The sequence below is a fragment of the Callospermophilus lateralis genome, chromosome X, assembly GCF_048772815.1.
Source record: "Callospermophilus lateralis isolate mCalLat2 chromosome X, mCalLat2.hap1, whole genome shotgun sequence".
NCBI classification, from domain to species: domain Eukaryota; kingdom Metazoa; phylum Chordata; class Mammalia; order Rodentia; family Sciuridae; genus Callospermophilus; species Callospermophilus lateralis.
The window spans coordinates 95,402,327-95,415,664 of NC_135325.1; the positions used below are offsets into that span (position 1 = coordinate 95,402,327).

General features: G+C 34.5%; 1 pseudogene; it reads left to right on the forward strand.

The window, feature by feature from the left end:
• The window catches only part of LOC143638647 (large ribosomal subunit protein uL15 pseudogene), a 175,007-nt pseudogene extending 162,828 nt beyond the window's left edge, over positions 1 to 12,179 (forward strand).
• Positions 12,180 to 13,338: the final 1,159 nt, after the last annotated feature.

Sequence of the window (13,338 nt, forward strand, 5' to 3'; positions counted from 1 at the left end):
ATAGATAATATATAATAGTACTATTTTTATATTAAAATAATTCATATTAATATATAGGTATATATTAATGAACACATTGAATAAAATATGAAATACATTTTGGACCCAAAGTTTTAACTGAGATAGTCAAGGATGTTACATAATGATAAAAGAGTTAATTCATCATAACATAACAATTCTAAATGTGTATGCACTAAACAATAAAACTCTAAAATATGTAAAGCAAAAATTAAAGGAACTAAAAGGACAAATTGATGAATTTACTACTACAGCTAGAGTCTTCAATATTCCTCTCTCAATAATTGATGTCACAATTAGACAGAAAATTGGCAAGGAGATAGAATCCAATGTCAACTTTTATAGGTATTCTCCAGCCAACAAGAGCAGAATACACATTCTTTTCAAGTAGCAACAAAATACCTATCCCAGAACAAGGAGCAAAACTTAACAAAGTGAAAAGAATTCAAACTGAACAGGGTGTGTTCTTCAACTACAGTGGAATCAAACCAGAAATCAACTATAGAAAGATAACAAGAAAATCTCCAAATACTTGGAAACTAAGCAACACACTTCTAAATAATCCATGGAGCAGAGAAGAAGGCTCAAGGGAATTTTAAAAAATATATTCATGCTAAAGTGATGAAAAACTAAATAATGATGAAATGAATGAAAATGAAAATACAATATATCAAAATTTGTAGGACACAGCTAAACATTGCTGAGAGTGGAAAATCATAGCACTAAATGCATACAACAAGAATAAATCTGAAATCAATAATCCAAGCTCCCATCTCATGAATTTATCCAAAGAAGAAAAACTACAAGAAAGGCAAGCAGAAGGAAGAAAATAATAAAAATAAATCAATAAAATTGAAAAGAGAAAAACAGTAGAATCAATGAAATAAAGAATTGATTCTTCTAAATGATAAAAAAGTGACAAAATTTTAGAAAAAGTGACAAAGGAAAAAAGAGGGATAAATCATATTACCAATATTGGGAATGAAACAAGAAAAAAAAGAAACAGGAGACATTATCACATGCCCTACAGACATCAAAAAGATAATAAAGAAATGCTACAATTGTATACATATGCTTGACAGTGTCAATGTGCCAATTCCTTGAAGAACACAAACTAACACCAATTCAACCTATATGAAATACATCATTTGAACAGCTCTATAACCATAAGGAGATTCAATTAACAATTTAAAAGCTTCACAAAAAGAAATCTCCAGGTCTAGATGATTTCACTAGACTATTCTTCCAAACATTTAAAGAAAGATTAACATAAATTTTATACATTTTTTCCAGAGAATAAAAGAGGATATCCCCAAATCATTTTATTTCTCTGATTCAAAAACTAAATATGGTATAAAAACAGAAAACTATAGATGAATATCACTTATGACTATAGATACAAAAATTCCTAACAAATATTAGCTGATATAATTCAGTTATGCATAAAAATAATTATATACCTTGAACAAGCAGAATTTATTACAGTGATGCAAGTTTGTTTCAATATTCAGTAATCAAGCAATGTAACTTACCATATTAATGTGGTAAAGAAGAAAAATCATATGACCATATAAATCAATGTAGAAACAGCATTTGACACAATTTAACACCCATTCATGAGGAAAAACACTCAGAAAGAGAAAAATAGGGGGATCTTCTTCAACTTGATAAAGAATATTTAGAAAACCCTACAACTAACAACACACTTGACAATGAAAACTAGATGCTTCCCTCCAAAGATCATAAATAAGGCAAGAATATCTGCTCTCAACCATGCATTCATCATAGTACTAGAAATTCTAGCCAGTGAACTGCTACAGTTTGTATGTGATTTGTTGTCCAACGGTTTATGTGTTGGAAGAAGCCTGATACCTAGTATGGTGTTGTAGGGAGAAGGTATAGACCATTAAGCAGTAGGTCGTAATGTGTGATCAGGGATTGCCTTCAGAAAGGATTCATGTAGTTCTCCTGAGAGAATTGTTATAAAAAGAGCAAGTCCAGACCCACCCAGCTCTCTGGCTTTCTATCTTGCGATGTGATCTCGCCCTCTGGCACACATTCCCACCATGATGTCATCTACCATTAGGCCCTCACTAGAGGCTGAACCAATGCAGCTGCCTGATCATTGACTTTCAGTCTACAAAACTATGATCTACATAAACCTCTTTTCTTAAAGAAATTAACCTGCCTGAGGTATTTCATTATAGTAACAAAAATGGACTAATATATGCAAGAAGGTAAGAAAAGGAAACAAAGGCAAAAAGATCAGAAAGAAGTAAACAAAACTGTCTGTCCCTACTGGCAGACAACACATTATCCGAGTAGAAAATTCCAAGGAATGAGATAAAATCTCTTCTAACTAATGAGTTCAGCAAAGTTACACAATATAAGATAATCATAAAAGTTAATTTCTATATACCAGTCATGAACATATAAACAACAAAATTAAAAATACAATACCATTTAAAATTGCTCAAAAATAAAATCCTTAGGGCTGGGGTTGTAGCTCAGTGGTAGAGCGCTTGCCTAGCATGTGTGAGGCACTGACTTTGATTCTCAGCACCACATATAAATCAATAAATAAAATAAAGGTCCATCAACAACTCAAAAAATGAAAATGCTTATGTATAAAAACAACAAAAATATACAGGACTTGCATGTGGAAAATTAAAAATTTGGATGAAAGAAACAAAATATGTGAACATATGTGAATAAATAGAAAGACATACTGTGTTAATGGATTTGGAAGACTCAACATAATAAAAAAATTAATTCTCCCCAAATTGATATGTAGGTTTAATGCAATTCCTATCAGAATCCAGCAATATTTTTACAGACATAAACAATATTATTCTATAATATATGTAGAAAATCAAAGGAACTAGAATAGCTAAAATAATTTTGAAAAAGAATAAAGTTGGAGGCTGCACTTGTTGTTCAGTGTAGAGCACTTACCTAGCATGTGTGAGGCACTGGGTTTTATCCTCAGCACCATGTTAAAAATAAATAAATAAATTTATAAAATGTAATAACACTATGAAAAAGAATGAAGTAGGAGGAATCAATCTAATTGATTTCAAGAAATTATACAGCTACAAGTGTGTAACCGATGTGATTCTGCAATTTGTATTTGGGGTAAAAATGGGAGTTCATAACCCAATTGAGTCAAATGTATAAAAGATGATATATCATGAGCTCTGTAATGTTTTGAACAATCAATAAAAAAATAAACAAATAAATAAATTAAAAAAAGAAATTATACAGCTACAGTCACCAAGACCATGTGAAAGGACAGACTTATAGATTAATGAAACAAAACAGAGATCCCAGAACTAGACCCACACAAATATACCCCACTGATTTTTGACAAAGGTACAAAATCAATTAAAAGAAAGAAACATAACTTTTCAACAAACGGTGCTTTCATCATCAGCAAAAGCGAAACTGGACCTGTCTCATATCCTTTACAACTATTAACTCGATACAGATCACAATTTCAAATATAAAGTGTAAAGCTACAAAATCTAGAGAAAAAAGAAAAACAGGAGAAAAACTTTGTGTCCTAGGGGTAACAAAGAGTTCTTAGATTTGACACCAACAGCACAATCCAGAAAAATTTAAAAAATGACAAGTTGAACTTCATCAAAATTTAAAACTTTTTCTCTATGAAAGACTCAGTTATGAACATTAAAAGGCAAGCTACAGAGTCTGAGAAAATATTTGAAAATTGTAAATCTGACAAAAGACTAACATGTAGAATTTATAAAGAACTCTCAAAACTCAACAGTAAAAACCAAACAATCCATTAGATAATTGGCAAAACACATGGGGTGATATTTCAAGAAAGAGGTTATTCAGGTACATGAAAATATGTTTAGCATCATTACCCATTAGGGAAATGCAAATTAAAACATAATGAGATATTACTCAGGTAAATGGTTAAATAAATCATAGTACATTGACACCATGGAATACTACTTAACAACAAAAAGGAATGAACATTGCCTCACACCTCTGAGGATGGCCACTATCTCCAACACACGAACAGAAAAAAACAAGTACTGAGGATGGTGTCGAGAAACTGAAACTCTCATGTACTGTTTCTGAGATTGCAAAATGGTGCAAAACCTATGGAAAACATGATGACAGTCTCTCAATTACAAAATAACTACCATACGCGCCTCTAATCCCAGCGGCTCAGGAGGCTGAGACAGGAGGATCACAAGTTCAAAGCCAGCAAAAGTGAGGTGCTAAGCAACTTAGTGAGCCCCTGTCTCTAAATAAAATACAAAATAGGGCTGGGGATGTGGTCAGTGGTTGAGTTCCCCTGGATTCAATCCTCCCCCCCCCAAAAAAAAGGTTAAGACTGGCTAGGCATGGTGATGGTGGCACTTGTCCTTAATCCCAGCTACATGGGAGGCTAAGGCAGGGAGATCACACATTCAAGGCCAGCCACAGTGAGACCCTGTCTCAAAAAACAAAAATGATTAAGATGGACCAGGGATTAGCTCAGTGATAGAGCATTTGCCTAGCATGCATGAGATCTTAGGTTTGATCCTGGCACTGCAAAGAAAATAGTTAAGATGGTAAATTTATGTTATGTATATTTAACATAGTTAAAAACAATATTTATAGTGTATTATAAATTTCTATGTTGTACAAACCCAGCAGTTATTCTGAGCAATTATATTGTATATTATCCATGTTAAGAAAAAAAGCATTAAATTTGTTAAATATATGCATTTAAAATATGCCACAACATTTAATCCATGTTTGCTATTATTTTTTGAGAGAGAGAGAGAGAGAGAGAGAGAGAGAGAGAGAGAGAGAGAGAGAGAAACCTTTTTTTTTAATATTTATTGTTTAGTTTTCGGCAGACACAACATCTTTGTTTGTATGTGGTGCTGAGGATTGAACCCTGGGCCGCTCGCATGCCAGGTGAGCGCGCTACCGCTTGAGCCACATCCCCAGCCCATGTTTGCTATTTTTTAATGTAGCCATAAAAATAAAATCGGTCAGGTTTCTTTAGACCACTGAGAGTCCTTGCCCCTCTTCATATACTTCTTTTCAATCATCTTTCCCTTTCCCCAAACTTTGTTCTAATTTTCCACCCCTTTAGTGCTCCCATCCTACTTCTTACTGCAGAATTATTACACTGAGAGTGCTCAACTAGGAGCTCCTGTTGTTTCTGCCTCTCATCCCTATTCAAACCTGCATTTATATTTTTAATTGATTTTATTTTTAAAATGCATGACAGTAGAATGTATTGTAATTCTTATTACACATATAGAGCACACTTTTTCATATCTCTGTTTGGATATAAAGTATGTTCACGCCAATTCATATCTTCATAAATGTACTTTGGATAATAATGATCATCACATTCCACCATCATTGCTAACCCCATGCCCCCTCCCTTCCCCTCCCACCCCTCTGACCTATCTACAGTTCGTCGATTCCTCCCATGCTCCCCCTCCCTACCCCACTATGAATCAGCCTCCTTATATCAGAGAAAACTTTCAGTATTTGGTTTTTGGGGATTGGCTAACTTCACTTTATCTTCTCCAACTCCATTCATTTACCTGCAAATGCCATGATTTTATTCTCTTTTATTGCCGAGTAATATTTTTTATCCATTCCTCTACTGAAGGGCTTATAGGTTGGCTCCACAGTTAAACTATTGTGAATTGTGCTGCTGTAAACATTGATGTGGCTGTGTCCCTGTAGTATGCTGTTTTAAGTCCTTTGGGTATAGACAGAGGAGAAGGATAGGTGGGTTAAATGGTGGTTCCATTCCCAGATTTCCAAGGAATCTCCATACTGCTTTCCATATTGGCTGCACCAAACCTGCATTTATCTTACAGCTGCAGCTTAGGGAAACTGTCACTACTTGGTTTTGGGGAATTTTCAGTCTTGTTTGTCAGGAACTGGCATGGCATGTCCTAGAACTGGCATAAGCAGTGCTATGTTAGAAGGTAGAAAGCTTTTTAGAACAGATTTTTGTATGAGGTTGATAGTTTCATGAGTTTTCTCTGGCTAATGATATCTAGAACCAAACTCCCCAGCCTGCTACTGTGTAACCATGAAGCCAGCTTCAAGGAAGTAAAACCTGTGAAGTCACACAGGGACCCTAGCTTAGAAGGACCCAGGTTGGATTTAATGCTTTGTCACCATCTTGAAATTCTTAATTTTATCTTTGAACTTGTATTTTGTAAATGGTGTTCAATAGGATGATGGATTATGCACATCAACAGGAGAGAGATTCAACAAAGGAAAAAATTTATATTTTAGTATCTTTAACAGAAATTTTTCTTGCTTTTGAAAAAAAAAAAGTATTTTCATTTATCACTGGGCCCAGCCAATTATGTACCCAGCCCTGTATAACCCTCACATTTTCCTACTACCCAAGACATCTCCACTTGGCTCCCAATATACCTCAAAAACTACCTCAAATCAGGCATCATATTCTACAGTATAGAGTAGAGGGACGTACTTTGTGTTTTTCTCCTTAATTTCACAAAATACTTTTATTACAGAGTGATAATAAGATTAATCAAAAGAAAAATACATAAAAATCATTACTAATCCAAAGATCCAAAAATAATCAACCCTAATATGTTAGCATATGTTCTGTTTATATGCACATATATTCATGTATGTAAAAACAAATAATATTAAACCACACATTTCACTGGTGCATTATAATTATATATAATAGTGGAATTCATTATGCCATATTCACATGTCATAGAACTATTTGATCACTCAACACTCTCATTCCCCACTACATTCCCTTTTCCTTTCCTTCTCTCTCCCTCTCACAAACTTGCTCTGTTCTACTGGTTTCTCTTCTATTGCTATTATCATTTTTTAAAAAATTTTTTAGTTGTAGTTGAACATAATACCTTTATTTTATTTATTTATTTTTATGTGGTGTTGAGGATCAAACCCAGCACCTCACATGTGCTAGGCAAACACTACTGCTGAGCCACAACCACGTCCCTTCTATTGTTATTATTTTAATTAGCACATTACAATTATATATAAAGTGGGGTTCATTTGGTATATTCATAAGTGGACATAGCATAATTTGATAGATTTCCTTCCCTAGTTCTTCCTCATTCCCTTCTTTCCTTCCTCCTTTTCAATTTCCTTTCTTTACTCTATTTCTCTCTTCTATTTTCATGAGATCCCTTTTTTATTTCTATTCTCCAGTTCCATCTATTTTCCTTCAAATGACTCTTCTTTATGTCTGCATAAAACTCCATTCTGCATATCTACCACATTTCCTTTATGCATTCGTTTATTTACAGACATTTAGACATGTAGGCTAGTTCCATAACTTGGCTATTATGAATTGTGCTGCTAGAAACATTGATATGCATGTATCACTATAGTATGCTGACATTAGATCTTTTGGATAAAAACCAAGAAGTGGGAGAGCTGGGTCATATGTTAGTTCTATTCCTAGTCTGAAACCATACACTGTTAATAATCTTCTCTTTCAATATATTAACATATCACAGATCTCTCTTCTTATTACTAACAACACACACTATTTTTATAAGAAAATAAATGTAGCCAAGCACGGTGGCACACTCCTGCAATCCCAGTGGCATGGGAGGCTGAGGCAAGAAAATCGTGGTTTCAAAGCCAGACTCCTAAATTTAGGAAGGCCCTCAGCAACTCAGCAAGATCCTGTCTCTAAACAAAATATTAAAAAAGGGGTGGAGACGTGGCTCAGTAGTTAAGCATCCCTGGGTTCAACCCTGGTACCAAAAAAGAAAAAAGAAAGAAAACAAATGCATTGATTTTTCTAAATATAAAAATAATTATAGTTTGGTAGGGAAATACATTAGGCAAAACATAACTGTAGAAGTAAAGAGAAACTTCTACTTATCTACCACCCACTTATAATAATTTCTAATAATTTGGTACAGAAACTTTGAAACTATCTTCTGTGTGTGTGTGTAAATACACACATACATGAACTATATATTACATATATATATTTAAATAAATATTGGACCATACTCTAAATATAGTCATATAATCTTTTTTACTTTCCTATAGAATATGAATGTTTCCATATAAATATAGATCAAGATATGCACAAATAAGATCATCTTCCATTTTATATTACCGATCATAATTTTATTTCTTAAAAATAGGTCTTTCCCTTGCCAATATAGATTTTTCTTATTCTTTGTAACAATTGAAGAGTATTTAATTGTGTGAACTTATTATAATGTAAACATTTCTCAAACATTTAGGTTATTTCCAGTTTTTGTTTTTAAAAATGCTATGATGCACAATAGCTCAACTGTGGAGCCAACCTAGATGCCCTTCAGTGGATGAATAGATAAAAAACATGTGACATATACACACAATGGAATTTTACTCAGCAATAAAAGAGAATAAAATCATGGCATTTGCAGGTAAATGGATGGCATTGGAGAAGATAATGCTAAGTGAAGTTAGCCAATCCCCAAAACAAATGCTGAATATTTTCTCTGATATAAGGAGGTTGATTCATAGTAGGGTAGGGAGGGGGGAGTGTGGGAGGAATAGATGAATTCTAGATACGGAAGAGGGGTGGGAGGGAAAGGGAGGGGGCAGGGGATTAGCAAGAATGGTGGAATGTGATAGACATCATTATCCAAAGTATATGTATGAAGACAGGAATTGGGTGTTAACCTACTTTATATAGAGAGATATGAAAAATTGTGGTATATATGTGGAATAAGAATTGTAATGCAAAAAAAACAAAGTACATGCATAAAGACATGAATTGGCGTGAACATACTTTATATACAAAGACATGAAAAATTGTGCTCTGTATGTAATAAGAATTGTAATGCATTCTGCTGTCATGTATTTTAAAAAATAGAATCAATTAAATTTAAAAAATTAAAAATAAATAAATATAAGTAAAAAATGCTATGATGAACATTTTGTTATATGAGTATATATCTTTAGACTCTTGTGTGATTATTTCTTTAGAATAAATTGCTAAATATGTAATAGCTGAATTAAAGAATACTAACATGAAGTTTATATTATAAAATTAATACTTTGCAAATATGTATAGCTTTTTTATTTCTATTTATCTGAAGTTTCTTACAAACTCCTACCTTTCTATATGATACAGGAAGCATGCAGACTTAAATTTGCCCTTTAAAGATATCTTTAACTCTTCAAGTTTAAACAATAATATTTTCTATTTAAAATAATTTCCTTCAGATAAATTCTCAGACTCTCAAGCTTTCTCTCCCTAATCCTTCCCTAGATGTCCTCATGGCATTCTGACCACTGACTGTCCTCTAGGTCTTTGCTGGTCTTTCATTCCATGTTCTCTCTGGGCATCTTCTGAAAGAAGCCCATGGGATGGGGCTGGTATCTTCACCTACTCTGGTCTTTGAGACTGGTGATTTCTACCTTCTTGGTTCTATCATGTGACACTCCCACTACTGCTTATTGGTATTAGAGTGCCTACACAGGCATGACTACTGTCCCTGTGACTTATCTCTAGAGATTGGTCAGCCACAAGCCTCTGCTTGGTTTCTGCTCATCCCACTGTCACTTGGAAACTAAGTGGGTCCATGTCCCATATCTGACCAGAACATTCTCCAAGATCCCATTGTGCCAATCTTAGTGCCATGGGAAACTAGGGGATACTTTTTGCCCTTCTCCAACTCACTATACTATCATGCAGTTTTTATCCTTTTATCTGAGTGGCATAATGTTGGACATGGTACTTCTCTAAGCTTAGTATTTCCCACCCTATACCTTGGGATTAAAGAAACTCACTCTAGTGTTCTAAGAATACCCCAAACTAACATGGGATCACTTACTTTTACTTTGTAGACAGCTTCCTCTAGGAACCAAAAAGGGACATATTTTACTTCCTCTGCTGTATAGACAGATGAAATGCTCCCTCCTTCTCAAGTTGACATTCATCTTTCTATTCCCTGGTGTTGTGCTTTGGATATGTAGTATCTCCCAAAAGCTTATGTGTGAAACAATGCAAAGAACATTCAGAAGCAAAATGATTAGGCTGTAAGATGTGCAACTGAATTAATGGTTTAATGCACTGATACAGATTAATTGGGTCCTAATTGTAGGCAAGTAGTATGTGGCTGGAGAAGACAGGTCACTGAGGGCATGCCTTTTTGTCCCTGGTAAGCAGAGCTCTCTCTTTCAGCTTTCTGTTGTCATGTCCTGAGCTGCTTTCTTTGGACATAACATTCTGCCTCACCTCAGGCCCAGAGCTATGGAGTCATCTATCTATTGACTGAAACCTCTGAAACTGTGGGCCAAAGTAAACTCTTCCACCTCTAATTGTTCTTGTCAGGTCTTTTGGTCACAGCAATGAAAAAGCTGACTAAAACACCTGGGGACCTATTAATGGGACATTGTCAGATTAATAAAAGTAAGAACCCATTAAAATGGTTCTTAATAATATTTCAAAAATATTTTACATCACATACATTTCAAAGTCCTATTACATAACACCAAATTGCCTTACAAAATATAGTATCAATTTAAATTCTCAGAAACAGTATATGAAATGTCCTTTCCCACAGTCCTTCAACAGTAAGCATTAAATGTGACCAACCTTTTTATTGTCAAAATCTTGTTATCTCAATCTTTTAATTCCATTTCATTAAGTACTCATAAAGTTGACTTTTTTTAACTGTTTCATGTGTACTTTTATGAATTTTCTGTTCATATTATATTACAGGTCTTTTTCATGGTCCATTATATTACAGGTCTTTTTCATGGTCTTCTTATTGATTTATAAGAGCTCTTAATATAAGAAGAATACTAACCCAAGTTGTTCATTTGTCTTTTCATTTTATTTATGATAGATAGTCTTTGCTTTTCACATTATTAAATTTTTTATGAAGTTGAATCTTTTTTTTCTTTTCTGTTTTCTGTTTTTGTATTCATGCTTGGAAGGGTCTTCTACATGCTCTTTATATGAGCTCTTTATATGAATATGTACCTACATGTTATTCTGTATTTGAATGTTTTTATTTAAGTATTTAATATTTTTGAATTTTTATTTTGGTGCAAGATATGCAGAAAGGCTTTTTTTTGCCAAAAGTATAAGTTATCCTAATATTCTGGTGCCCTTTGTAAAGAAGAAAAATATAGTGTTCTTAGTTTTCCAAAATACTATGGCCTCAATGTAGTAACTCTTATTTCTAACATTATATTATCTCTAAGGAATCCAGGTCTAACTAAAATTCTGTCTCCAAGGCCCAAACTCAACTGGATTTAAGTGATTGGTAAACAGAAAGAGCCCTTCAAGATTAATCTTGGAGAGATAGAATATCTGATAATGCCCTCTGCCCCATGTCACATACTCTGACCATTTCCCAAAGGCCAATCAAAAGGATTCCTTACAATCTCCTGACCAGAGTTTCACTTGTCTTGAAGAACTTCCTGCACCTCAATTATCACAGTATCATTTCTGAGCTTACCCAGAGATGTTTATTTTAGAAAGCACAGATGTGAATATGACAAGTTCTCTTTGGCTGAGACATCTTCAAGATGTTGGACAAAGTATCAATTATCTTGGAGTGGAAACCCCCAAGCCCTAACCCTAACCCTTAATAAAGGATATCAAAGAGTTAGTGGAGTTCCCCCAGTTTTCCGCCCTAATAACCCTATTTTTCAAGAATAAAGAAGGTTTTCTCTTTTATATAGGCTGCCAATCTGCCATCCAGACTGAGGAAGACCCATAACCTTCAGGGCCACATGAGCTACAGCCATGGCCACATTGGCAAGCTATGGCAAGTATCACCACAGGATCAACTTTGACATATATTACACAGGTTACTTTGGGAAAGTTGGTATGAAGCATTACCACTTTAGGCAGAACCAGAGCTTCTGCTCATCTGTAAATTTGATAAATTGTGGAGGTTGGTTAGTAAGTAGACATGAGTCAATACCAGAAAATCAAGACTGTAGCTGCTCCCACCATTGATATGGTGAGATTAGGCTGCTACCAAATTCTAGGGAAGGGAGATCTCCCAAAGTACCCTGTAATAATGAAGGCCAAATTTTTCAGCAGAAGAGATGACAAGATGCAGGGTATTGTGGGGGTGTCTATGTCCCTGCAGCTTAAATCCACACAGATGGAGGTTCATTAAATTTTAACAAATGCTTTCCAACAAGGAAGTAGGAAGGCCTTTACCTAGTCTCTGAATGTAGCCACAGAATGTCAGCAACTAAAAGCTCTGTTTACTTCTGTCTTCATCTTTGTTAACCCTCCCCCAACATGCTTCTAAGTTTATTAAAACAAAACCAAAAATGGAAAGAGCCATTTTATCACATTTTCTCCAAAATATATTACGTTATTTTTGTACCCATTTCTTAAGGAACCTGGCTTTGGTTGAAGTTAATTACACAGTATGAAAACAGGACACACTGTCATCTAGGTAGAGACAAATACTTCAAAGTCCTCAAGTTTCTGTGATAGTAAGGTCAGACACCATTGGCTAAAGTAACTAGGCAAATCACAAAACTTGGTTTTTGACAAATAAAGGAAACAGTGACTATAGATATATTTAAGTTTGACATCCAATATACACGGAGACACTAAGCAGATGCTTTATCATATAAGCCAAAATACCAGGAAATCCCAGACACTGTCCCTCCTCAAGAAATCCCCTGACCTAAAATTATACCCAGCTGGCATCAGATGGAATTACAATAATCCAATAGAGAGAGCAGAAAAACATTAAGTATGCATGGCTGATGCCCAGGGCTACCTAAGGCATCCTTTGTAGAAATAGAAAAGAAAATGGTAAGGTGGATAGTTTTCTCAAAGGAACTTCCATTTTTTTAGTGAGAAAATCCCACACATAAATTATGTGTTTCTGCCACAGAGAAATCTCATAGACATCTGGAAATATATTCTCCCAATGCCCACCCACAGAATAACACTTGTGAAACACATTTCCAGATCAAGGATGCATTAATTCAACAAACACTGAACATTTTTTATATGCTATGAACCATGTAAAAGGGTGAGGTTGCAATGATAAACCAAACAACCATGTTTCTGGTTCTCATGAAGTTTAGGGTATAGTGAGGGCAGATGTATAAAACACATAATTATACTTAAGTTGACCACTGCTATGATTCAAAAACTACAGATAGACCCAGAAGGTCTAATGTGCTATCTTACTTATTCTTCATTTCTAAAATCCCTAGGAAATTCTCCCCATTGTTAACATCATGTAAACATGATGTTTATCTTGCTTGTAGCAGAGTCATCATCCTAAAACAGAAATATGGGGCTGCAGG